Source organism: Apis florea, unplaced genomic scaffold, assembly GCF_048593485.1.
Source record: "Apis florea isolate Af1SG1 unplaced genomic scaffold, ASM4859348v1 contig_3203_pilon, whole genome shotgun sequence".
Lineage (NCBI taxonomy): Eukaryota > Metazoa > Arthropoda > Insecta > Hymenoptera > Apidae > Apis > Apis florea.
The window spans coordinates 7,620,949-7,648,838 of record NW_028256723.1 but is presented as its reverse complement, the minus strand read 5'-3'; the positions used below and the strand labels follow the sequence as shown (position 1 = coordinate 7,648,838).

General features: G+C 26.7%; 1 protein-coding gene and 2 long non-coding RNA genes across 9 annotated transcripts in view; 2 read left to right on the top strand and 1 right to left on the bottom strand.

The window, feature by feature from the left end:
* The window catches only part of LOC100872091 (potassium channel subfamily T member 2), a 176,208-nt gene that overhangs the window by 41,296 nt on the left and 107,022 nt on the right, over positions 1–27,890 (top strand). The gene's annotated exons all lie outside the window — the stretch shown is intronic.
* Positions 3,772–5,601, bottom strand: LOC147657224 (uncharacterized). Its single transcript, XR_015292739.1, has 6 exons — positions 5,474–5,601; positions 5,322–5,350; positions 5,092–5,192; positions 4,834–5,002; positions 4,464–4,554; positions 3,772–4,281 (listed from the first exon to the last, which is right to left on the bottom strand). It is a non-coding gene; the product is annotated as an uncharacterized LOC147657224 (long non-coding RNA).
* Positions 7,401–8,656, top strand: LOC147657223 (uncharacterized). Its single transcript, XR_015292744.1, has 3 exons — positions 7,401–7,520; positions 7,612–8,111; positions 8,423–8,656. It is a non-coding gene; the product is annotated as an uncharacterized LOC147657223 (long non-coding RNA).

Sequence of the window (27,890 nt, the reverse complement as noted above, 5' to 3'; positions counted from 1 at the left end):
TTCGATATTTTAAAGTTTGTTCACAGATTATTAAATTTATAATTACATTGTATGAATACATTGTTAATAATTCAAACATCTTTTTTAACATAAATCTCCCAATTATTTTTCGTTCCAACTTCTTTTTATCTTCATTTTTATAACTTATAGAGATATTTAATACAATTCATTCTCAAATCAATTTAACAGAAATTTTATCCTCCACGCGTTAAATCTTTACTGTATTTTCTTTCTACTTGAAATTATCTCGTTATAATAACAAGAAATTACAATTTCAATTCTTCTGTTCCACAATCCCTCTACAATCACAAAATTAACAAGATAATCAAGAAACAGTGCTCGTCTCCGTGTTCCTTCACCTCCTCTTTCGTACTCCACGCTGTACGAAAAGGCAGGTTCGTTAAGTTATCACGTTGTAACACGTACCAAGTGGATCTTTAATTTAATCCAACGCTTTTGAATTCTCGAGCATGTCGTCTTTCACCCTGTTCCCCGAGGATGAGCTCAAGAAGATGAGATGTGCGGGGTGAAAAACTTGGCGATTAATTCGATACTTTCTCTCTCTTTTCTTCTCTCTAATTATCCATCTCTGACAATGGTATAGCTCGACAGGAAATTATTAGGAAGGGCATCGTTTGCGGTGCGCCACGACGCATGGTAATTACAGGGAACGATCAGCCTCCGTGGAAAGTGCAAAACAGATCGAATGTCGTAATTACGGCTACCTCTATCCCTTGACCTCGATTCCACGATTAGATCTCTCTCTCGCTTTCTTTCTCTCTTTCCCTTTCGCTCTCTCTCTCGCTCGCTCGCTCGCTTTCTTTCTCTCTTTCTCTCTCGCTCGCTTTCTTTCTCTCTTTCTCTCTCGCTCGCTTTCTTTTTCTCTTTCTCTCTCGCTCGCTTTCTTTCTCTCTTTCTCTCTCGTTCGCTTTCTTTCTCTCTTTCTCTCTCGCTCGCTCGAGCCTCGAGCTTCGTGTACTTTATTTTGGATAAGTGGATTTTAAAATAATTAAAGATCATTTATATATACGTTGCAGTGAATAGCAAAGGATGTTGAATGCAACACGTTGAATAAATATAATTCGTTAAAATGCGTTAAAAAATATTGATTTTCGTGGAAAGGACGAATGTCCTTAGAGAGAGAGAAAATAATAACACTTACGAAGAAAAACGCACAATATGACATTCGCCTGACATTCTCGTGCTTTCCTTGTCTTTACCTTTCGTCTAACCTAAACTCTACTACTCGACACACAACAAAACTTGTTTTCACTCGACTTGCAAAAGTCAGATAAGCGAGTGATATTTGAAACGAAGATTCACATTGTTCGTAATATTAAAAAAAAATATAAAATTATCGCGTATTCTCTGAATCTTAAATTATATGATATTATGTATTAAATTACACAATGATGTTATGTATTATTATTAAATAAATTATATCAGATTTTAAATTTATTCGAGATATTGATTGATGAATAATTGTTAAATTAAGCGTCAAATCCGTCGAACGGTTGAATTCAATTTAAAAAAAATTGAAAAAAATATTCGATTGAATTCACCGGTGGAAATACCGGAAGCCAATTCAAAGTTGCGATTCCAGGCTTCATCGCGATTAAAAAATGAAAGTTGGCGAGACAGAGAGTGGTTGGCAAAGCGGTTAGCAAAATGATTCTCCTCTAAGAAGATTCGGAACTTTTTCGAGAGGAGGGAAAATTTTAGAAGTAAATTAAACGTTCTTTCAATCGAGGCGTTCTTCCTTTTATCATTGACGTCACGCTAACTTTTCGGATACGTAAATATTCGAGGAGTTAGAAAGTTAGAATTTTTTAGTTTAAACGAGAAGTCAAGAATTTGCGGAAACTCGTAAAATCAACTTTCCCACTTTTGTCGAGGAGTTGCAAGATTGATCACAGAACGTGACGTCGTAAAATAGATAAAATTTACTCGAACTCGAATTTTATCGGCGCGAGCAAATTAACGATAAGATTGGCTGTGGCGGCAACTCTAGAATTTCCAAGTTTGCACAATGCCGGTTCGAGAAGTGTATAAATGCGGTGATACTACTCGGAATTCTAACAGCTCAAGGAAGTTTCTACACTTTCTCGTATCTGGAGATTGCAATCGAAATCAACGATGATTTAGCGTCTGGATTTGAGAATGTTTCTTATTTATAGAAAGTTCTTGTAGAGTTTAAAATCAGGATTCCTACGAGTTTCTGGATTTTGCTTTTTGATTTAGGGTGATTTTGAACTTTTGAAATCAATTTGGAAACGAAATTCTAAGCTCTGGATTCGATATCTGGATTCTACAGGATTCTAGAGTTCTAATGCAAAGGAACAAAATTTTAAATCGTTCGAAAGAGAAGGTCATTCGAAGGTCATTATGAAGGCTCAAAGTTATTTAAGGATCATAGTGGAGGGTTTCCAAGGTTATTTGTAGGCCAAAGTGAAAAATTAAGAGGTCATTTGGAGGTCAAAATGGAGAGTCAAGGTCGTTTGGAGGTCAAGAATCTTGAGATTTCATATGAAGGTTCTTTAAATTTCATCCAGAACATAGAATTAGAATTCGAAGCAGTGTTTTGTAGATTTTGACATTTGAAACTTGGGTGTCAAAGCGTTGAATTAGAATTCTGCTAAGTCAAGGCTATAAAAATTTCAGAGATTTGAAATCAATTTGGTGTCAAAAGAAACGAGTATCTTAAAAATCTGTGGAATCATAAATTTTTAGAAGAAAAAAAAAAAAATGATAAGGAAGCATAAAGCAGTAAGTAATTTAAATTAGAAAAAGATATTTCAAATTAACTAATTACTGATCACTCGTACAAATATGAAATGCTATTATAATCTTGCCAACGAAAATTCAAAATCATCAAAATCGAAAAATTATTTAATCATTCTAATTTGCGTTCGTCGCAACAATTAAAATTACTTTCTACAAGCTCTTTTTTTTTCTTATTAATTACATGTAATAATTACATGTTCTTCAAGCACAGTGATGAAACTACAATGATGTCACCATCATTCGTAATTCGAGCAATTTGACGAAACGTTTTGTGAAAATAAAGGGATCGGTTAGGATCATGGGACAAACAAATAGATCTTCCTGATCCCTGAGTTTGTGTGGTTCATTGACCACAGGCAGGTGAATTTAATGAGATATGATTCGAACAAAGTGGATCCTTTGATTAAACGAATTTTCGAATATTTTTTTTTCTTTTCTTTTTTAAACGAAACCTTTGTTTTATTTCGAGTAAAAATTTCGAATAATTGCTTTTTTTCCCCCAACAATATGCGATAAAACAAACTCTTTTTTTTTATTATCCATGTCGTCCAAATATCCATAAACAGATTATTTCTGCAGTAAAATGTATACTTGTACAAAGAGATGCATTTTTTTTTTTTAATTTTTTATGAACTTTGTTTATGATCATATTGAATTATTTATTGAAATGAATTTTGTTTTAATTTATTTTTTTTTTATAGAAAGGTATAATTATAAATTTTAAAAGAAAACGAATAAGTATAATTTTTATTCGAGTTTAATTGCAATTCTCTATGGAAAACAATAAAACTCGTATTTTGTGAGAAAAAATGATTCAATAATAGAAAACACAAGTGGTATTTCAATCGAAATGGAACAAAACATCAGCTTGAAGCAAAAAATAAAAATAAAAAATTTTGGTGCAACATCGAAATTGTATTTTTTTTTTTTTTTTTTTAATAATATAGTTTGAAGGATTACACGAAAATAAAAATGAGAATTCGTAAATGAAATTTTAAGAATTTTTTGTTAAAATATATTCATCTATTTATAATAATATTAAAATTGATATGTTAAATTTCTAGTATTATATTATTACATAAAATCTATTATTAATGATTTTTTTTATGAGATATATTTATGAGAAATATTTGATCGTAATATACTTTCAATCATACGAAGCAAAAAACATGTTTGTTTCACAAATACGAATCGTCTGGCTGATATTTTATGCAGAATTTTTCACCGGATGTGTAAAGATCGATGAAGGAACGAGGTAGTTATCAAACGAGATTTTCTAGGAAAGGCAAATAACCCTTTTAACATATTGGATCCTTTGATCTCTCGTTTGAGATTTAGAAATAAGCTTCTTTGAATATTTTTATTTCACGGAAAATTGCTTGGTTAAATAACAATAACATAAATAATTGTAATTGTTATTTCTTATATCGAATGTGTTAATTCTTCTCAAAGAAATATTTTTTTTCCAATTTTTATAAAAGATTGAAGGCTTAAAACCTGAAAAAAACTAAGTTTGAGTTTAATAAATTCGAATTTAAATTATGAATTTTTTTTTAAGGAATATAAATTTCCAGATTTCCTTTTGCATTCATCTTTGAGTTTTTACAAGTTTTGCTATTACACATACTTTTAAATTTCGTTACATTTTTTACCATTTTATAATTATTTTTCGTACTTACCAAAAAATCGACATTAATTATTTTGGATCTTTTCGATTTTTAATGAAGCATTGATGTGTTAAAAGCTTAGAAGTTAAAAGAGAAAATTCAGCTGAAAGATTAAACATAAATCAATTTTTCTTTATAAAAGTAAAAAAAAGTATATTTGCAGAAAAATCAAATAAAAAATAAATATTTTAAAATCCTTAAATTAAATCTGTACGAAATCTGTACGATTAATTGCGACCACTTGTATTTCGAAAACATGCTGTGCCTTGTTGAGCAGAAGCATGTTCGACATCTCTTTACGATCGCATTGTACTCAGCTTGACCTGTGCTTACAATTCTCCACAGAATGTTCTCTTATTCATGGTACATATATACCACATACGTGTACATAGTCACTGCATGCGTCCAATTTTAATGCTTCTATACAATTAACCATCAGAATGATTAAAACATCGGTATTAAACATCCACAAATAATTAACAAATTAACGGAATTGTCGGAACAGCATTTCAAAGAGAATTTTTGATAAAACTATGTCTGCTTCTTTCCACCTATTCGTGTTAAAATAAATGAATATTAAATAGACTTTTTAACTTTTAAATAAAAGTAAATAATTTAGAGAAAATGTAATTTCGATTACAGTTGGAACGGACGAATAATACAGGCATATGTAAAGATTAACTGGATACCTCAGATAAAGAGAATTTACATAGCTTAAGTAAAGAAGAATTTTTTTCGTTCCTTCGTCAATCCGCAAAATTTACAAAGATATATAACGTGTGGACCAACGAGAAGAGGAACAATCGTTTTAAACAAAGAAAAAAAAGTTAGTTTTTATTAAGCATATCTCGATCTGTATACCAACCGTACCTAACCTTTAACCGTTCAATGGGGCCATTCTACAAAGAAGAAACAAGTCAATTAATATAAAGAGAAAGAAAACAGAGTTAAAAAAGAAAGAAGAAATAAGAGGAATAAGAAGATAATCGAAAAATTCTGATATTTTTTAAATCTTTACAAACCAATTATCGATCATTTTGAAGATCATTCATCTGCGAGCTTATTATCGAGGTATCGAAAAAGGTTATGTTAAACGTTGTAACACCGAGACGACTCTCTTAAACGTTGCTTCGTACCGTCGATGATAGACACATAAAAAGTAAAAGCAAAACAATCAAAGTGTTAAGTGTGAAACGATCGTCAGGTATTGTGCACAGCCACGTTCAGAACGAAAAGTGTGTGTTATAATACTTGTTGCACGAAATGTCTTGAGTGTAAGTTGGTGTATTCTTGAATTAATCGTAGCACAGTGCTACTCGCGTGCACGAAGATAGAGGTCTCTGTTTCACGTGTATTTAATCCTTTTCGCGATAGTTGTGAATTATTTATATTAATTTTCTTAATAATTTTGTTATTTTATCACATTGTTTAATAATTAAAGATTAATTAATTATAACATTATAACATTTTAGTACTTTATATTTAATATTACTTATCTTACAATTTTTATAAAAATAAATGATAAATCTCGAAATAACGATAAATCTGTATCAAAAAATGATTCAATACACGTTCAAAACCACGATCTCTAATCGAAACCGAGAACTTGTTTTGTTTGACTCTTTCGCAGTTCACTTTAAAAACCTCTTTCTCTTTCTCTTAATTCTTTGATGTCTTTAGTAGTACTTCTAATTTTAATCTTAATACTTTTTCTTTGAAGTAAATTGCTCTCTTTGAGGTGATTCATATCATCAAACTTTATATAATTTTTGTCATTAAGGTAATAATTACGATTCGCATTAAAATTCAGATTTTTGAAACTTTTATCATTTTAATGTAATATATATGTACATGAAAATTTATGCGCGAAAGGGTTGGTATACCTGCTTCTGCATGTTATATCGTACGTGGAATATCGATATTTTCTTTTTTCTTTTTTTTTCTTTTTCTTTTGCAGTGATAAAATTTATAATTTATTGCAAATGAACCACGGTTCCCCAAGGTTAATTCGAATCGTTCGATTTTATCGTTATTGATATTCTTTCAATATCGAGAAAGTTCACACTTTAACAAGTACTCAAAGTTTTCTTTATGATCAACCAGACATAGAAATCTAAATCGATATTATCGAATCGATTATTGAATTGAATACTTAATAACTTTTCGAATTATTAAAAATATTCAACTATAAACAATTTTAAGCATATTGTTATTATTTGATATTCGTATTCGTTTCGTTTACTAGATTTTATATTTTTGCGTGTTCTCGTATTACGTTTATGAATCATAAAGACAAGCAATAATACCATATTGTTGCCATGTGTAATATTGCTCATCATTTAAATATTATAAAATTTTCGATTCTTTCAATCGTTTCATTTGCTAATCTGTTTTTTATAATCTTTCAAATCATGATATAAGTAGATAATGATTCTACGTGCAAAAAATTAATATTTTCTCATGTAAGACTTCATTTTTAATTTATTAATTTCTTTAAAAAAATTTCTTTTATTATATATGAAACTATCTATAGAATACCATTTGTAAGCATTTGGTTACAAGATGCCATATTAGATATTTTCTTTTAAATATTTCCAGAATTTTTTTTCATTTTTCAATAGTTACAAATAAAATTAATATCGGAAAATTATTTATATAATTATTTATATAAAAATCTAAAGCTAACCTATATATGAATATTTTTGGAAATTTGAAAAAATAGTTTTTCTGCAAATTGATGAAAACAATAATTTCATCTTGAAGAAACAATTCAAAGATTTCTAAATAATTCTCTTACAATAAACTTTTACATAAAACTTTTTAATTTGAAATTAATTGAAAACAGACATTTTTTTCTCTATTCATTATCACGCTATTCCTCCTTGATAAACACATTTTCCTTTAAAATGCAATCGCATTGTCATTCAGGGAAAGGAGAAAACGTTCGTTTCCGATTTCTAACCTTAACTCGTTGCGACAGGAATCCATCTTCCATCGTAATCCAACTCTTGGCTTTCTGCTAATTGCGTCAACACGGAAGGAACTAACTTTCTGCGACATTATCAAGACGTAAGTTTCCTCGTTCTTCGAGCTAGGAATATTTAAGTTGTTTCTCGAGTGTTTCCAATTTTATTAAAGACCTTTTAAATCCGAGTTTCAGGTTCTGAAGCGAGTTAAATGGAACGAACTTTATCTCGTTAACAAATGCAGATTATACAAATTACACAGTCTGAAAAGATGGTATATCTCGATAAAAGTGATAAAGAAAAAAGTAATATATAAATACAAGATATAAATATAATATTTATAAGATATATTACATTATCTTTTGAGATATAAATATAATATATAAAAATACAATAAATATGATATAAAGACCATGATGCTTCTCAAGCAGAATCGATTCTCCATAAAAGGAACGCAAGTGTCAATTTTGATAAAATTTAAATATGATATAATAATTACATAAATATTTGATACATATTTTTTTTTATTTTATTAAACGTCGAAGAAATGGTAAAAACAATAGTTGCAATATTATTAGTGAGAAGAAATTTTGATATGGCAAATAAATAATATTTATTAAATCGTTTCGAATTTTTTATAATGGATCGATACACATTTGCAATATACTTGTTTATCTATTGTTGTATTTCGAAGGTAATATTTTTATTATTCTACATCCTTGTTTCTTATGTTTCATACAAATAAACATAAAATACACATATTTTAAGATTCGATTCTTTTCGATTTATTCACTAAATATATTCGAATATTCGTTAAATATTTTCAACAATTTATTATAATAATCATGATATACGTGAACTCGATTCTAAATTCGATTCTTCTCGATTCCTGTGCATATAATATTTGAAGATTTCGAATAATTTTTTTAAATTTTAATATTTTTGATATTATCGTGATACAGCTTGTTTTTACAGCATGTACTAATAAATGTTTATCGATTTCAGGTCGCCACTCTATCGATACATTATGAATCTTGATTAACCTCAATAAGTGCGAAATTGCTTGAAAATTATAAGAAAGATTGCCACTTGATAACAAGAACGATCCTCGTCAATTTTCCAGCATCATTTAAAATTTTCATTCAACAAAGTATTCATTCATCGTGTAATATATTCATCCTATAAGTATTATATCGTACTATTACAACAGTGGATGTTATTTGTAGTTATATAGCAAAAGTTATGCACTTTATGATCAAAGTTTGATTAATCATCTTTGTTTGAACGAGCCTGCCTAATAGTTGGGCATTATTATACCGTCCATACGATTTGTAACATTGCCTTTTGGTGATCTGATGAATAGAATGGCGATATAATGATCGACGTTAATTAATCAATGAATCCAGTCTATTAATTCAGAAACTATTATGATCGTTTTTCTGCACAATCCTCTTGAGTGAAATTATAATATCTCTGATTCTATCTCTGACAATAAGTTGGTTTTAATTAAGCTTTCCAATAGTTTCTCTTCTTCTTGGTACGTTAAAATTAAAATTAAGTTTGAAGATTTCTTTCGAGGTTAGATTAGGTTAGATTAAGGAAGACGATTTAATCGTCAATTTTTCAATTTTAAGGTTATTTTCGTACGTGATCTTTTATGAAATATGTCAAATTTTATCTTATTGTTAATTAAGTTTTCAAAGTTTCTCTTTGTGATGTATTAGAAATAGGTTGGGACTTCTTCAGTTAAGGATATCCATCACTTTTTCAATTTTTTAATTATAAGATGTCAGTGTGCGCGATCCTCTGGAGATATCTCTTTTCTAGTGTTAATTAAATTTTCGTAGTTTCTCCATTTAGTATTTTAAAATTAGAAGTAGATTTAATCTTTGATTATTTTTTTTAATTTTAGTTTTTAGATGTGTGATATTCTTGTTTTCATTTTCATACAATATGTAGTGGATATTTTATATTTAATATATCCTTGTATACGTGTAAAAGCATATAATTTGTAATTTAGAGAGGAATTTATATTCTGAATATAGATCGAAGTAATTTTGTACAAGTAGAATTGATAAACTAATTAAAGTAAATAGGAAATTAGAAGATTCATCTCGAGATCGATAGAATGAAATGTTTGTTATTCGTTTAGAGATGAAATCTTATCTTGAAATATTTGTTATTTTATATTGGATAGACATAATATCTACAAAATCAAAGAAGTGGCAACCATGTGTGAGGCAAATGTCTATTTTAGTTCAATTTCTTCATGTTTCTAAAAATACAAATTTGCATAAACATCCTCATCCTACTCTCTTCACATTTTAAATTTATATAATGCATATGTATTAATAATTGGAGAGGCTATCTTATTTTGCTTCAAAGATATCTGTTTTGATTTAATTTCCTTTATATTTCTAAAAGTATAATACAAATTTGTGTAAATATCTTCATTCTATTTTTCTCATATTTTAAACTATATTATGCATATGCAATGTTAAATTTCCATATACTTAAAAAGTATGTATTCATAGTTGACATAGATTTCCATTTAAGATTAATTTTTTCATATTTCTAAAAATATAAATTTGCAAAAATATTTTAACTCTATTTCTTTCATATTTCAAACTATTATGCATATGCAAAGTTAAATTTTCATATATTTGAAAAATACCCATATATACCCAATTGGATAAATGACAAATCTGCATAATTATATTTAACAGATTTCTGTTATTCAATTTCTTCAAATTCTATAAATACTATAAATTTATATAAATTTCCACAATATTTCAAATCGTATTATTCAGTTAAATTTTTATCATTAAAAAGTACTCGTAACTGGATAGGTAACAATCCTGCACATGATTCAACATAATTTTTATTTCGAATGAATTTCTACACATAAACTACTTTTTCCATATTTCAATCTATATTATATTTGTACAATTAAATTTCCATATCCTTTAAAAATATCTAATATTTCCTTCATCATATCACGTAAAACAAACGTAAAACAAAGTTCAATGTTCCTCCATAAATTTCAAAGCAGGATTTCCTAAAAACGATTGCTGATAATCATGCGAATATTCGTACACGCGAGAATATTGCGTGTATATTAACGTGCAGGAACCACGAAGTAAACAGTCAACTTAACAACCGGGTGTCTGCATTGCGGCATGGAAAACACACAACCGAGTTTGTTGCCTCGTATCTCATCGTGTTTCCGCCTGTCTTTGTTTCGTTTCCCGATTTTATCCGAAACGTAGAGAATATCCATGCTCGTAAATTTTCGGATGTTCGCTATGATGGCGCTGATTCCAGTCTTCTTACGTTCGTTGCACCTATATGAAAATAGAACGCGAATGGATTCTCGTAAATATATATTGTCATAAGTGTAACTAATGTAATTCTTGTATCTATTTGCGATTCCTGTCGTTAAAATAATGGTGTAAATGAAACGTGGAATTTTGACGATGTTTATAGTTAAGAATAGGAACGAGATTCTGTGATATCTTGAGGTTAAGAAGTTTACAATTTTTAATGATTCGAACAATTCAGAAAGTTGTAATGGAAAATTGGAAAAGATAAGTGGATTGAATTTGAATCGATTTTTTTTTTTTTTGAAAAGTTATATTTGAGAAGTTTGAGTTTCAAAAATCGTAATGGAGATCTAGAAAATCTTTTTTAAAAGTCATTTTTTTAAATCGCTTTGAGGTTAAGAAGTTTTGAGATTTCTTGAACAAGGAACTCGAATTCTTTTGTTGGAAAGTTAAAGAAGATAGGTAAATTGAGTTTGAAGATTTGGTTTAAAATTTAGATTAGATCGACTAGTTTCAGAAAATTTAAATTTCAGAAATATTATATTCAATGTCTCTTTCACACGGATACAAATTTCTCTCTCTTAAAAATTTCGAAGATTCATTCATTTATAGAATATACACACGTGATTCTGAATAGACAATTTGTCATCTTTGTCTTCAACATATTGCTCTATGTATTCATAAATTAAGCTTTGAATTCATGCATGGAGGTTACGTGCAAGGAATCCTGAATCGATTCAATATTTTACAATAAACAATTGCGTGTCCCCTCGAAGACGAGTCAATATAGTACTGCGTGGGAGACGCATTATTACTATGCACTCAGAGATAATGCATGGCAACACATGCTGATTTTACCGACCGAAACGTGTTTCACTCTTGGCTTTTGCTTATATACATGTATTGTGGGTCTCGTGTTGCAATTAGGAGGCTTTGAATAAATTTCACGATCCTTTATGCGTAACTTTGTTTTATGTGGAATATACTATGTAAAGGATTTTAGAAAATTTTTTTAGAAAAATGGGAATAGGAATAAATTATACATAAGAGTCATTGTATTGGCTCGTGAATTTGAATGTGAATATAATTTTAAAATATAATTGTGAAATTGCTTGGAAAAATATTCGTTTGTGAATAATAAAAATTTGAGATGATAGAAAGAGATTGTAATAATTTTCATATGAAGAAATTTTTTTTTAATATTGTGAAATTTTTTTGAACATGTAAAAAAGTATTTATTTGTGAATCATTTGTGAATAATGTGAATCTTTTTTTTTTTTTTTAAATATTATAAAACTTTTTTTGAATGAGTACTCATGAAAAAGTATTCATTCATAGTATTCATATTTATAAATAATAGAAATGTTGGCTAGTGAAGAAATATGTTATTTTTTTCCTTGATATTATACTTTTTTTTTTTGAATGTGTAAAGAAGTATTTATTTATGAATAATAAAATGAGATAATAAAAAAAAAACGTTCATAACATTTACATGATTATTATTTTTTTTTATCATAAAAATGTTTTAAATGTATAAAAAATAAATGTGATGAAAAAATACTTTTTGAATTGTTTGAATGCAATTTTAAATAAAATAAAAAATAATAAGTCAAATCACGCGATTAATCTACGAACTAAACCATGTTAATATCGTTATATAATATATTTATCAAATTTTGCATGTATAAATTTCATTAATGGCACATGGTCGATTTAATCGGTGAAGTATCGGTGAAGCATACGTGATGATATTGAAAATAAAGCTTGACCGGAAGTGAAAACGTGAGAGTATAATCAAAAGGATATTGTCATTTTGATGGATGACAGTACCATTCATGTGTATGTCTATCAATCGTCAGATCAGGTAGATATTTAGGCTAAAATATCTTCTATTTGAATATTTTAAAACCTATTTATTTATTTATTTATCCACGAAGATGTAATATTTAGAAAGGATTTGCATTTAATAAATTATAAATTACATTTGGATATAATTGAAGTAATTAAATTGTTTGTAGATTTATAGAAATAATAAATATATATTTTAAAGAATTTGGTTTATTTGCAAATTAAAATGTATTAAATATTTAAAAGAAAATTTAGAAAATTTCTATTTTTTTATTTTTTCCAGAAAAGTAAGAAATAAATCAAGATTATTCTAAAATATAAATTATGGTGTTATTTTGAACATTATCAAATTATTCGTAATTGTCTTTAAATCATTTAATTTTCTATATATCTCGACATATACATGTACATGGAAATTCCTGATGATGAAAAATCGATTTTATTTAACAAGTTTTTTATCACTTCTGATGATATTACTATAAACTTACAAATTCTATTTTTTAGATTGGTATTTTCATTATATTTTATATCTTATATAAATTTCTACAATATTCCTTAATATTCTAATAATAATATTTCTATTATATTTTAACAGTATTTTATTTAAAATCTCTATTAATCTTAACAATATTGAAAAAAATTATTTATGACTTCATAACTGAAGAAGTAACAACTGCACATAACAACTATATTTAATAAATTTCTATTTAATGTCAATTTTTTAGATTCATATTTTTATTTTATTCTATATCTTATAGAAATCCTTACTAATATTAAAAAAAAATCATTTATAACTTTGAGAACAATTATTTCTTGATTTATATCTATCAAAATCATTTTTTTCTTTTTCTTTTTTTTTTCTTTTTTTTTCATTTGATAATTGCTATTTATCTTAAAACTTAATTTAAAATCTACATTCTGTTTCTTCCATTGCGGAATTAATCGTCAGTTAGTAACGAAATATCAGTGGCGCAGTCTCGCGGCTCATCGTACAAAGTCGTATAAAGAAATTGACTTTCTTTCATGTGTGTTTACTTTCTCATATTCTGGTCGCGTAATTTCTAATAACTTTTTGTTTCTTTTCCCAATTGGACATACGAGATACGAATTCAACTCAAGTTGTATCTATTTTTGACGCGTGTAGAAATATTGACGAGGTATTCTTTGGAAATATATTGATATATGGATTGTCATAATTTTAGTATTATGTCATTTCGCTATGGATGAACTTTTGTATAAAATTTATAGTTTTGATATTTTTAGGTTAAGGTGATAAATCGAAATGATAAATATAAATCACTATGGATGTTTTGTTTTTTTAGGTCATTACTTAGTAAAGATTTTTCTTAAAGATGAATATTTAAAAATTGTGTAGGGAAATGTGAATCGTTTATGCATTTGTGAAGAATATAAATTTATGAAAATGTGAAAAAATAATAGATATAGATTAATGTTATAATGTGAATGCTTTATTTGAATAATAAAGAATAAGAGTTATTAATAATGAATAAGAGTTTTTGATGAATTGTTAAAGATTATATATTATTTGTTATATGATAATTGAAATGTTGTGAATTTATGACAGGAGAAATATATGATAATATACATTATGATGAATGTTTTATTTTATGATTTATTATTTACAATAGTTTTAATGAATCATTGAGAATTATATTGGTGATTTGTGATAATTAAAATCTATTATCTATATATAAGAAATAAAAATATATAGAAAAGTAAACAAAATATATATATTGTAGCGATAGTTATAGATTCTTATGGACATTTATTTTAAAGCTTACTATTTCTTGAAATTTTGATGAATTGAAATTTGTATTGTTAATTTTATGATAATTGAAGTATAGATGTTTGTCTATTTATAAAGAATACAAATTCATCAAAATTTATAGAAAAATATATGATAAAAATAAATTGGATAGTCTATTTTATGATTTATGATTTTATTTTATTTTATTTTATTTTTTATATGATTTTTAAGTTGTTAAGAGTTATTATACTTTTGATTATATGACAATTGGAATGTAAAAATTTATACATTTATGGAGAATACAAATCTATTGAATTATGGAAAAAATATATATGGAAATAAGAAGAAATTTATTTATAATGTTTATGATTGTTCACAACAATTCATTAATTAATTAGATCTTCTTTCTTAATTCATTTCTTGGTTCGAAAATAAACGTTTCATTTTCGAATATATACGATTTGCAATTTATTTTACTTTTGCATCAATTTATGAGGTTAACGATGAAATCTCATAGAAAGAGAAAATATTTCACGACTCTGCGAAAAAGATATATCAATAAATTATTTATCCTCAATTGAAATTTAATCTTCATTCGATAAAGACTCAATCTATTATGTTATTTGAATACAAAAGAGTATTTAATTTAAATCGTTAATACGTGAACCTACTATTTTTATTTATACTAGTCGAAATTCAAAATTACCTCTTTTCTCCATTTTGATAGCATAATTATTTAATTCAATTTCATTGACTTTGTTAATGAATTTGTAATTAATTGCATTAAAAAAAGAGAAAAATACATAAAAATATTGTGATTTTACATTCATAGATGTTTATTTTTCCACATTCAAAAAAACTTTTTTAATTAAAAAATTTTTTAATCTTATTAAATTTTTAACTAATGAGTTAATTGCTGAAATTCATATTTAAAACATGTTGAAATTATTCGATTTAAATGTAATTTTTCAAAGAAAACTCGTTTAAGTTTCATTCCATAAAATGACATTCTATGCGCCAATCTAATATTTATGCACCAACGAGTCAACTTCTGAGAGAGTTCTGTACATCGAGAAAGAGGACAGTAAAACACTTATTAAACATGAACAGCGACATAACCTAAGATAAAGTTAACTTTGATCCTTTTGAATTTATACAAAAAATTTTTTTTTAATATAGAAAAAATTGTTTGTATAAATAACAATGTGTACAATATATGAATGTTTCTTTATTTTTATTTCAATTTTAAATTTAAGCGTGTTAAATTTACTAGGCAATTTTAAAAATATAAAAAGTAATAGAAAATTCTTCAATTATTATTATACTTTTATATAATATATATCATTATATATCATATAGTTATACATTATACAATAATTCACTAAAATATTTATCGAATGAAATAACTTATTAATATTAAATACAAAACAAGAATCGAATATCTTAAATTGTCACGTGTCGCCACGATGAATCGAACTTTATAAAATAGTTGATAATGTAGGAAGACATTGTTATCCTTTAAGAATATTAAATTATTATTATTATTCAATAAATGATAGATATAAAAAGTTTCTTTTTATAAAAATTATTTCTTTAATTCTCCATAATATAAATATTTAAATTTATGTTTATCTTTATTGCACATTTTCATTATTTCTTTCGATATTTTCAGAAGATTATCGATACTATAATGAGTCTCGTGTACTTTTCGTAATAATACAGAAATGTTCCTGCAAGAGTTATCACCGGATTTAACGAGAACAAACTCGGTTAGAAACTGAACTTCAATGGTAGTGAAATGATATAGAGATCAAAAAATGTACAAAAGACTCTCTTGGCTATTGCATTCTATCTTTTCTAGAATCCTTTGGGAATCCGTTTATTCTATATGGAATAACCCGCAATGGATTTACAAGAGAAGTGTGTTCTGAAGAGGCCATTACTTTCCAAAGCGCAAAGTGTATCATTTTTTTTTCCACAATCGTGCAACTTATTTTGTTACAGAACTCTTTGGGGAATATCGGTTGCAGCTTGTTAGCAGGTTCTTATATGAGAAGAGGAATAATGGTTTCGATATCCTATTACAACTTTTTTTTTTGTAATCATTTTTATTGAAATTGAAATTCCCAGAAAAATTTTTAATACAATAAAAAATTTTTTGAGACTCTAAATAAATAATTTGAATATTCATATAAAATTATCATTATTATTATCATATAAAAATATTCATATAAAATTATATATTTAATGTTACTTGAATATATTAAATTTTGAAATATTTATTTCAAAATTCGAATTTAATTTTATGCAAAATGCTCAAAAAAAAATTTTACAATATATTATAATATGTACATCAATTAAAAGAATTTATTAAAAATAATTTGAGGATTTATATAAGATAATATAAAACATAATAATACATATAGAACATATATCTTCTTTATATCACAAGTAAAAATGTATGAATTTTATTTTTGGACAAGAATATAGAATGTAGAATAATTGTACTATTTTCTAATTATTTTCTTGTCAACAGTTACATGTTTAATATCATTTACTTGATAGTTGCAATAGTTAATTAACCTCACAGTCGTTTATAATGTATAATTATTTGATCCGCACGAAACTTCCTAATTCTACTGTAATAACTACAACATTGACTTGTGCTAAGTTCATTACTATTTGATAATTCACAACAAAGAGCAAGACTAATATCGATACAAGAGTACAATTTAATTTTCTTCTCACCAATACGAGTTTAATATTAATGCTAATATTAGGTATTTGATAATTTATTATTAGTTATAATAATAATAATAATTAATGATCTCTAAGATAACTTGCCTAATATCGGTTATTTACGTAGTAATATTAGCCACCTGGCGGTTATAATAACAATTAACGACTTCTAGGATACTTGCAACCTATCACAAAACCTGTCCAAACATAAAATTTCCTAGCTTTGAAATTAAATGCCATTAATCAAAATAATTGCGTTATATAACAACAAAAGATATATAAGATTTAACTAGAAAACTTAATTTAACTTATATATTAGTAAAAATATATAATTTATATTAGATACTTGATATTTAAAAACATTTCCTACTAAAAATATTAGCTAATAGTTACAGTAACAATTAACAATTTCTAGGAATACATAAGAACTTTAATTCCACAATTAATATAAAATGTAATGCATAAATATCTCAAACTATTCAATTAATCGCTCAATAATTCACAAAACTATAAAAAATAAGGCTATTCACATTCGATATAAAAGTCAATCTCTTCTATAATTACGAATCTAATATCGGCCACTCAGTATTTCGAGTACAGATTTATACGATATTTGAAGTCTTCAAACCATTCGAAATATCGTCAAATTTATTTTCCACCAGAAGTCGTCTCGAGTTCAAGTATCGTGTACAACTTATCGTATTTCGAATTAGCTCGAATCGAGTAAAATATAGCTCGAGAATATTATTGCAATATAATCGAGTCGTCGAGTCGTCGAGTCTTCGAGACATCCATCTCGTCTAAGATAATTTAATTAAGAGTTGCATAATGTGAGAGTGAGTCACTCAGTGAGTCGATTGCCATTAGCCATTTTGGCTCATGAAAGGTTTGTCTTGTGGCGCCATCACGTCGGTCATGTTGCTCAACTTTCACGTGCTTTCATCAGGAATTTACTTTTGTCGCGAGAAACTGTGAAAGAAGCTATGACACATGTGTAATCGTGTATCTATGGATCACATAGTGCGGTGAAATCTTTATAAGATGTCTGTGTAACGCTTCTTTGAACGTAATAGGGTTTTAAGTAGGATCATTCGGAGATTTTATCTTTGATCCTTAGAGGAGATGAAATATCGATTGCCAAGATTCGATTCTCGAGGTTTTGATAGTCGTAGAAATCTTGGAAAGAGTTATAGCTAAGTTGAAAATTTTGATTTTCATTTTACGAGTATGAAATATTCAGTGATATTGTTCGTGCGACTCTATGAACGAAATATTCCGGAATAGTTTATACGATGAAATATTTTGTGATATATTTGCGATGATATTTTTCGTGTCACATCGCAAACGCGATATTTTGTTCATGCAACGTCATAGACGAGATATTCCGTTTGTGCAATGATATAGAAAACGAGATATTCCGCTATATAATATAATTCTGTTGTGCTCTATGAATAAAATATTCCGCAATACAATATTTTTCGTATAGCGCTATCAATGAAATATTTCACAATGCAATATTCTTCGTACAGCTCTATGGACGAAATATTTCGCGTGTAATATTCTCCGTGCGATTCTATGGACGATATATTCCGCAGTACAATATCCTTCGTACAGCTCCATCGACAAAATATTCCATAATGCAATATTCTTCGTGCGACTTTATAGACGAAATATTCCGCAGTGCAATATCGTGTGACTCTGTGTACTTGATGTTCTGTGATGAAATATTTTTCGTGTCAAAAATAAAATGTTCGTGCCACACCGTAGACGAAATATTCCGTTCGTGTCACATCGTAGACGAAATATTCCGTTCGTACTACACTATAGATGAAATATTTTCTTTGTGCTATAAAACTATAAACGAAATATTTTATGATGCAATATAGTTTATATGATGCCATGGACGAAATATTTCGCAGCAAAATATATTTCGTGATATAATTTAGTTCATATTATATCATGTTCGAGATAATTCGTGAGTTTGTTTATTAGATTAATTATATTTTTCGATATTAGAGTAAATATCCATTGTAGAATAAAACTCTCGAAAATTCGTTTCGATAATTATTTCAAATTCGTGAAATATTGTCCATATAGCACCATACAAATTATATCATGAAGTTAATTTAAATAGTTAATTTAATTAAAAATTAAATTCATAATTAATGATGAATTAGTGATTCATGATTTATCACGATTTATAAATAAGTGATAAATGAATAACACGTTTTATTTCTCCATAAATTTCATTTCGCGAATTTTTTCAAAAATTTTGAAAATCTTGTTGAAAAATTTCAAATTTCAATAAGAAGATGAGTGTCCAAATTTTCTTCCACGGTTATTTCGGTTATCCGCAAATTTATTCGATGAAATTTACTCTATACTAAAAAGAATACGTTTTATTTTACGCAAATTATCATTTTCTTGGAATACAAGCGAGCCAACCAAACGAATATTTCTCGAGATATCTGTTTGGATCATGAATTGTAATGTCGACGAATGTATTATAAACAAATACAAGCGCAACAGCTGTTTGAAATACTGTTTCACAGATCAAAAAGCAGTATTCAAGTATGGAAGTTTATAAATATTGGTGGCCGTTATTTATCTCTGTTTCTTTGACTTGGCTAGATGCCAGTTATGTGTTTACATCTGAATTCTCGATAATCAACTTTTCTCTTTTTTCATCTTGAACACGGTTTCTTTACTTTTTAGAAAATTGCAAAAAATTTAAAAATTAAATTAATAATAGATTGCAATAAATGGCAGAAAATTGACAATTTCTTTTTCATCGAATTTGAAGAAAACATTTTAGGTATTTGTCTTCTCGTGCAAATTAATCAAATCATTTATAGATGATTGTAAGATGTTTAGCAGATGCAAGATTAGTAGAACAAGTCAAGCGATATGAAACTATTTTGCCAATTATTTTACTTGAGTGAATCTATTTATTTTACTCTATTCATAGTATTTCTATGTGGATACAAGGTATTTCAAGTGAATTTAGAGATTTATCAAAAATACATTTTCATAAAATAACAATAAAGTAGTTTTGAAAAATATAAGAATGAATTAGCATAAAAATGAATAAACATATATAAATGTAATTTTCTTTTCTATGGAGGTGGACTATTCTTGGACTATTTTCACTATTTTTGTATTTTACAAAATTTGAAGAGAAACATGTATTAAATATTTTAATATAATTTTAAATAATATTTTAATATATTTAATATTTTAATATTTTAATATAATTTTACTATTGTAGTATTATTACTTGAGAAAGATTAATCTTTTCAAAACGAATATTATAATGATATGGAATATAATATAAGAGATTAAGGCTAATTTTCAAAATGGAGTACGTAATCTCCTTTCCATTAGGATTTTTCTTTTTTCAATATTATTAAATAAATTATAACAATTCTATAATTCTTGTAAATGAGATTACATTATTCTATTCAAGATTATTGTACATTTTAAAAGGATTTACAAGAAATCACAAGAGAAAATCAGAATATTGCAACTTCCATTTTTATTCATTCAGACAATTTAATAATAAAAATAAAAATATTGCAACTTTTGTTTCTTTTTCACTCGAATTTGGACTAACTTTAAATTCAAATAATTTAATTTTTACTTATATTATTCGAATGCTATCAGCACGATTCAAGATGGCGGTTCTAAAACAAGTTTAGAAAAAACTTCATGATAAAAGACACATTGATATTGAATGAGTTAAATACTGAATTAAATTATATAATAAAATTAATAATAGAATTGCATGAATTATAAGTTGAAATATTACCTTGTTATTTACCTTGGCCATTTTGAATTATTCAATTGTGTTATAGATAGTGTGCCAAACAATACATGAACTTTAACAAAAATGTGCACTATTTAAGAAGTAAACAAATGAAGGATGTAAAAATAAAAGAACTTAGAGTAGTGTATTTAAAACAAAAGAATGAGAACGGACACCGTTTAGCCTTGTTCTCCAGACAAAAAGTTATTTTTTTTTTTTTTTTTGGAACAACGAGATCAGAATATTTTTCTGTTGAATGTATCTTAGATATCACCTTGTAAATGCAGATATAACGATCCTTTCTTTCCATTTTTCCAAGATTTTTAAATTACCTGTGATTATCAAGTCCAATCTGGAGGTAATATTTTAAAAATGAAACTCAAGTCTTAGTCTTGTTGAAATTTTTATTTTTATGTCGTCTACCTTATGTTGTCGAGATTCCACTTTATTTACTTTTGCAAAATTTAAGAGAAGCGAGTCTTCAAAGTACTTCAAAGAATGAGAATTCGCCTGAAGATTAAAAATTTAAAGAATATAACAACAGAAAATTTCCCTTTGTGAAATTTTATTCATTAATATGGATATATAAATAAAATATTTGGAGATTTTATATGCTTTCTATGAGATACTAGAAAAATTTGGAATCATTAACTTGTTCCAAGAATTCACAAATTTAATTCAAATTTAGGTTAGAATTTCTTTGAATCTCACGAGAAATCCATCAATGCAAATGAAATTACTATGATATATTTGTATCAAAAATTCAGGCACTTGATCCAAAAGTAAGGTTAAAATTTTCTAACTTTAAAAAATTCTTCTATAAAGAATTTATGAAACTCTTATTAATATCTATTATTAATGCTTGCGTCACATTTAACAACAGAATATTGTTTGCAAGATTTTGCAAGCTTTACTTATTTTCTACAAAATAATAGAACAATTTTAAAATCACTAAATCGTTCCAAGAATTTATAAAGTTGACCAAAAGTTAGATTAAAATTTCCTAACCTCAAAGAATTTTTTCACGAAAAATTTATTTATGCAAATTATTACTAATAAAATTATTATTACGTTAAAAATTCACTTAATCGAAAGTTAGAATTTTCTAACCTCAAAAAATCCTTTCACGAGAAATCGATATGCGAAAAATGCAAATGCGAATATTTATATCAATTTTCAATTAATAAAAAAATTAATAGAAAATTCTACGTAGCGTAATATAGAACAACGATTTCAAATTTTTGATCTTATATATAAGCGATATGTGGTTGCAGTAGTTTTACGATATATCTAACAATCGACCTATCGTGCTCAACTTTTATTATCGAGACGGTGGACAGAAATGAAGGAGAGTTTCTAGAGATGTAGGGGGGATGCTCAATTTATGGTGGTGCACACGGTGTAATATAAAGGCGCACGAGATATCGAGGAAAATAAAGGACGAAACCCCTAGCTGCGTAAAGGGGATACTTTTAGGGATCTTTCTTTCGAATGGATCTCGTTTTTACTCTTATCATTGTTAGCGAAATCTTTCTTTGTCACGCGACTCATTACGTAAAAGCTGAATCACTGTTTTTCAATGGAGAGGTTATAAAAAGATGCATAAAGTCAAGTGTAGGTACTTTACATCGAAGAAAATTTATCGATCGAGATTTTGAACAGTTTTATAGATGAATTGGTTCTGAACATTAACCTCTTACCTTACAATTTAATCGAAAAATGCTGGATAATATTTAATTTTGTTTAAAATTTTTTCATCAAATTCATGAATCGAAATCAAAAGTAGAATTCTAAAAAAATAAAAATATTCAGAATTATGAATAGAATACAGTGATAAATAATTTTCAGAATCATATAACATCTTCTAATTTCATTGCAAACTCGTGATATCCTTATAAAACAAGGAGTTAATCTTTATCATCAAAAGTTTTTATAATATAAAAAACAATTTTCATATCTTGTACTGTTTTTTGTAATTATAATATTATAGTTTATGTATAATCTTGTTTTTAATATCTTAGTTAAATAGATCATAAAAGTTTCAGATTAATTTTTTTACAAAAGAACAAACTTAGATTTTCATCTGTTGACTTGTGCATTTTTTTAACTTATCTTAAATATACTTTAAAATTTGTCAACTTTTTTATATCTTTCTAACTTTAAGATATTAAATTTATCTATTAAATCACATAGAAGATATAAAATCAAATAAAAATATAAAAACAAAAATTTATTTTTGTAATTTTCTTATAAAATTTTTTTTCAAAACAAAATTACAGCATAGAATTATATTTAATCAGAAAAAAATAAATAAATAAATAAAAAAAAGAATAGAAGGACGAATACTTGTCAACGTGTCAAAAAGAAAATACGTAATGATGATTGCTCGAAAGATAAATGTCATCCTGCTTTGAAACTAATTCGAAAGGATATCGATTGAGCAGAATGAAAGAAGAGGAAAAAGTCTTGAAGCTTTAAGGGAGAAACTTTAACTATGTGCTTGAAGAGCTTTGCGGAAAGATTCTCGAGCATTAAATCGATCCAATCGTAGCGAGTAAATATTATTATAATATTAATATAGTAAATCAAATATTTCCACATGGCAACGTTGTACATACATTGTTCTCGATTTCATATACCACAATTGCAAATGATATGTATCAAGTCTCATTTCATTAAACAGAATGACAAGATAAAGAAGAAATTATTATATTGTTTATTATTATGTTGAAAGCTTAATCAAAATAATGCAAACATTCAGAAAATATCATAAATTAAAATCCTTGGATTAGCAAAAAGAAAAGCAAAAAGAAATACATAACCTAACCTGTATGAAAATATAAAATTACATTAAAACATACATTGTTATATTATTATGATAAAATGAATCAATAATAAAATACGTGAAACCTTGTATATAATAGTCCTATCGATTGCAATTTGTAATGTGAAAAACTCAAATATACTTCGACAGCAAGACGAGACAAAAGAAAGAAAATTCACATTAATCTAATCTTCAGATAGTCTAAATTACAGCGCTTCCTGCTGTTAATTTGCTGGAACTATTCCTTTCATACATAGAATATATATATATATATATATATATATATATATTGTTGAATTGGATAATATTACTATGTGCAGAATGCTAATTGATCACACGTACTTAATTATTATATTTTTGTTACAATAACTTTAACATAATTAATTATAAATATTAAATATTAATATTATGTATTATATATGCGCAAAAGATAAATATATCTCGTTCAGGATTTTATTAAAAAAAAGAAGAATAAAATAAGAAAAAAAAAAGGAAGAAAAGCATATATATAATATTAAATAATATTAAAAAATATACAATATATAATATATCTTTATAATACATTACAAAATTTCATAAAAATAAAATAAAAAAAAAAAATAAAAGGTCTCTATGGTACGTTTCTCAAAACGAAGAAGTTAATTTGTCTCCATTTCAATTTCCTCTCTATCTTTGGATTTCTAAACACAGTACGTAAATCTTTGCACACTCTCTGAAATTTATTCTTCTTGTTTGCTTCGCACTCTTGACCACTTTGTTCTACGAGGACAGTGTAATCTGACCAAGTTGAACGTTCTCAATTGAAACGAATTGTCTGTGTTTCTAATTAGAGATTTGAGGCTTTCATAGCACAGCATCATTCATCAATTGATCAGGTGACCAATAAAGAACACCTGATTGGTGAGCATTCAGTGGAAACACGAGCAAATAGATTGGATGGGTCACGTTAAAGGCATCTTTTGAAGATCTCTGATGAAGTAAGCTACAATTCTCAAAATTGAAACTTTACAATTAAAATTATTGAAATAGAAATTTTTGAAAATAAATTTTTTAAAATATTAAAATTGAAATTTTAGTTAGAATATTGAAATTAAATATTAAAATTTTTAAAATATTAAAAATTTTCGAAATAAAAATTTTTATTTCGAAAGTTTCAAAAGGACATACTTCACACGTAAAATTCTGAATATATTTCATTAAAATTCATCACGACATGAAATAAAAACGCAAGTATCATATCTCTAAATTTAATTTTTGGTGAGCCGTGGTATCGTACATTGAATGCATGACGCAGCATGTTTCTTGAACAATGTCACATATTATTTACAGTAAGTTTTCGAAGTTCAAAGACACGAGGACGGATTGAAATGTCAAGTTCTTCTATTACATGGCAAAACGTTTGTGCGTATATACATACGCCACGTATTTTTTTAATTAGCATGTTAATATTTTTTTCACGCATGATCCGCTTATATATTTAAAAACTAATTATTTATCACCTATTTTAAAATTTTTTCTTCGTGTGTATCGCTCGTTATCGTGTGCCGCCATTTTCTTCGTTATATCCGCTGCATGATCGATGCGAACGAATCTTTTCCAGGAAAAATTTTGCTATGCTATGTGAAATTATATTTTTTTTTTTTTTTTTTTTTTGAAAAAGACATTTTAGATATGATTTTCTAATAAATTGTTATTTTTGTATTTTGATATAATATTTTGTAATAAAATGTTTTTTTTTTTTTGAGAATAATACAAAATGTAGTTCTGAAATAATGGAATAATTGATGATTTTGAAATAACAATAAATTATTAAAGATATTATGATTTCAAAACAAAATATTCAAATAATAAAAATTATATTATAAAATAATAAATATTTTCTATTTTCTTTAATAATTTCTTCAAAAAATTTAATCATAATTATACAATTATACAATTATTTAAATTACTTTTATTATTCGAATTATTTTTTACCCTAGTTTCGAGAGAATCACACAAATGGCAGAAAATTGCAATGACACAAAAAATGATCAAAAATTTATATGGCATCCTTCAAAAAAACCTTTTATACCTAGAATCCTTCCAAATCTAATTTTCGTTTCAAAAAGTAGCAAAAATTATCTAAAAGAAGAAGGAAATTTTAAATCAAATATTTGAAAAACTTTTTTTTTCCAAAATCTAATTTTTTCGCTTCGAATGTTCGAAATAGAAAAATTCATTCGAAGTACAAAAATTCGAATTTACCATTTTTCTGTTTGAACAGAAAAAAAAAAAAAAATATTCGTTCGCACGAAAAAAAAAATGGATGCACGTTTCTTCTCCCCCCCTCTCTCGAATCAGCTCTCTCTGATCGTGTGTACTCGTCCTCTCCGGAACAGAGATGTCAATGTACTTCTTCCGGTTGCACAACCTGCGCCGTCAGGCGGAGGAGGTACGAAAAAAGCGGCAGAAAGGAAAACCGAGCCAAAGCGGACAACGTGGGACCAATACGGACCAATCTCAGCCAACAGCCGGATCCATGCACTGTTGTAACAAGGTGCACAGGGGCCCGAGCAGGCTCTTTGAGCGTGCTCCGTTGCAGCCCAGCGATTCCCTCGATGAAATCGCGTTTCAGATACCAAGGTAACGTTCCTCTAATCGTATTTTGATTCTGTGGATTGTCGTTTTTATTATTTTTAACAGGATCTGTTGATATGCATCACGGTAAAAAATATATGGAGAGGAATATTTTTGAAATTTTCAAATTTAATCTTGAAATTAGGCAAAACTTATTGTGTATATAAATATACATCAGATGGAAGTTATTTTGATTTAGAAATAGTTTTGAGCTTTTCAAAACTGTAATCTTGAAGTATAATGTTAAATAGGGATATCAATTATAAGTATGTATCATGTAGGAATATATTTTCTCAAAGTCAATCTTGAAATATATATTGATAGGAAATATTTACAATGGAAAAATCAATCATAACAGAAAAAATTATCAAAAACTATAAAAAATTGCTTAAATTATTTTAAATTACTTTACAATAATTATATTTAAATCAATTTTCTCTATAATTTACATTATTAATAAAAATGAAGAAACAAACTTATCTAATTTTGTGAATATATTTATATTTTTCATCTTTTGACATGAATAGATTGGAACTTTTTTTATATTCTTTATATTTTTTTACATATTAATAAAAATTTCTTTATAATTTTTATCTTTATTTAGTTTTTATACAAAACTTATTACTTATTAATGTATGATATATGTTGTCTATCTATGTTATTTTTAATTCCATTCATTTAAGGATGAAAAATATGATTAATTTATTTAACAAAAGTTAAAAAACTAATTATTCACAAATTTCCTTGAATCATATTAGAGGAAAGATTAATTGATGTATGAACTTTAGTCAATAATTTTTATATTTCCTAAATTATCTCAAATATTTAAACCATATTCCATCAATCATCTAATATAATAATTCAAATCTAATATTCCAACAGCAACAATCAAAAATCCGAAAATTTCCAACATCTCTTTTTATATTTTGCATATACCCATATACATCAAATATTTTAATCTTTTTTAGAAACACTATAATAAAACTATCAAAGGCACCAAGATTACAATATCTTCAAAGCAATGATTATCAAATAAATTAAAACATCATCATTGTTTTGTTTTTATTGCTTTATTTAAAAGACTTTGTAATGAAGAATTCTTCAATAAATTTCAATTTTCCTTTTTTAAATAATTTTAATTTAAGAAAAAATTAAACATATACATATATACAACAGTATATAGAGTCTTACTCTTCTACTAGAAGAGACTTTTATTACTCTTATTATTTTTATCTTCTCATAAAAAAAAATATTCACGTATAAACTATAAGACTCTTAAATGAACGAACACGTTGTATACACGAGTCACATTCAAACGCCATCTATTGGCCACACTTGAACGAGCCACACACAAATAAAGAGGCAGCCATCTTTTTTATTAGATGCTCGACTAATGGACGCATCACCTCTCTCTCCACCCATGAATTATCACAGACGTTATTTTTCCTCTCTTGGAATCGTGGAACGCAAGAAAATTTTCGAAGACACCGTGTGTACGATGGTCGATGCAATTCTTCGGCCTCTAGTGGTTTCACGGGTCGAATCCAACC